The following is a 1,907-nucleotide window of genomic DNA, read 5'->3' as shown; positions in this document are numbered from 1 at the left end:
CATTTTAGCCTTTCTTTTAAAAAATCTTTGAGGGTGTTACAGATGGCCTGCTGATTGGCCTATTTATTGTCATTATACAATATGATTGGTTATTATCAACAAGTGAACACTATTCGGCTCAAGTAAAGAGTTGTGCTATTATCTGCTGATACAACAAATTATTTATAGTTATCCTGGCCGTTCAACTAAATTCTGAGAGTTGTGAAGGCCAATACTGGCAGGTCCACCGCTGTGTGTATGACGCACAGCAATATTATTTTATTGTTCCAAAATCCCTTCAAACCTAACATCATTAGTATAAGCTAATACATTTTTGAACTAGAGCTGTGTAGGCACAGCTTATTTGTTAGAGTAAGTTCTGGCGAGTATAATTCATTAAAATAACTCAAACTTATTTCAAGGTCACAAACATAATAGAGGAGACATAAAATGTTACCTCTACTAATATTATGAACATTTTTATGTGCTGTCGTTAAAACAGTCATTTTGTCCGCATGTAATACATGAACCAGTGTGTGAAGTGGTTATATTTGTAAATTGGTGTTATATATTTTTAATGCAGTGACTGCCTCACCTCAGTCTCATATGTTTTTTTCTATAAAGTTAGGGCTGCAGCAGCACTGTGCTACCTTAAGTTCAATCAATGTGAAAACTACTGTGGGAAAAACCTTTTACAATAGTCAGCTTACTATTGTAGCACTAGCGTGAACTATTTTGTCAGCCTGTGTTTGATTATGGTCACCCGTTGATGACCTTAACATTGTTCTCAATAGGAGAAGACAAATCTTTATATTCTGGAAGAAGTGTACATTAATCATTGTCCCTTCTGACAGTTTGCGTAGCAGTTTATCTCCTGAGAACATCAATATGCAGTATTTTCGTGCCCACAAAGAGCTGAGCGTTAAAAAAGCTAACGTTGTATTGTTCCTAACTACTATTTATTATAGCAGCGTGTATTGCGTGCTTGGGCCTTTGTAGTTGAGTAGTGAAAGATAATGCATAGTATTGACCTGTGGTGTGCTGGCTGTTTCTGAATGATGTGCTCATTTATTTGTTAGTAGTCATTATTGGAGAGAGCTCGCTGTAATTGCTGATGTATCTCATTGAGTTATTTTAATGGATTATACTGTTACCTAACCAACCCTCAACTTACTTGAACAAGCGAGCTGTGGTTTGGACTGCCGTAAGTTTAGACTTGTCCTAGCCTATGCTGATGTCATAAGGGTTTTGTTTTATTCATGGAAATAATTTTTGTGTTCAAATAATTTCCGAATCCGATGCAGGTTTTTGGATGACATTCAATGCAGAAACTGGCTAATACCATTCCCAAGCTCTTTATCTGCTAAATGTACATTTTCAGCATTCAGTATTTAGACACCATAAATATTTAGTACAAAACCAGTTTTTTATTGTCCCTCCATACTTTTAATCTTCCAAGTTTTGGTCGGCTTCGGTGCTTGTCAGCGATTTTTAAAGCCCTTGGTTATGTCTTGTTATCCAACCAGTACACTCTGTAATTATAGTGAGTAGATATATTTACTTGAACTTGAAATATTATGAGATGAAAGGTGCAGAATGAATGCAAGGGGGGCCTACATCCTGTCTAAGGTAATAGGTTCAAGAAATCCATAGAAGGCCTGCTATTGCCCAGTGCTAATGAAGAGTAAACTATATTATTGAATAGTTTACATGCTGGAGCGGAGCAACCATAAATAACATGGCAGGCAAGCGCAGGTTGTCAAATACAAATAATTAGCGCTAATAATAGCGTGTGTACAATGGTGTTATACATAATATAACTTCATTAGCAGTCTTTAGGGGCCTGAATGGGCGAGTGTTCTTAGCCTTGTGCATTATAGAGGAGATCAGCAAGTGCTTGGTGAGTGCCACCAGATTGCCTAGCTCCA

Source organism: Watersipora subatra, chromosome 1 (assembly GCF_963576615.1).
Source record: "Watersipora subatra chromosome 1, tzWatSuba1.1, whole genome shotgun sequence".
NCBI classification, from domain to species: domain Eukaryota; kingdom Metazoa; phylum Bryozoa; class Gymnolaemata; order Cheilostomatida; family Watersiporidae; genus Watersipora; species Watersipora subatra.
This window is presented reverse-complemented; position numbering follows the sequence as displayed.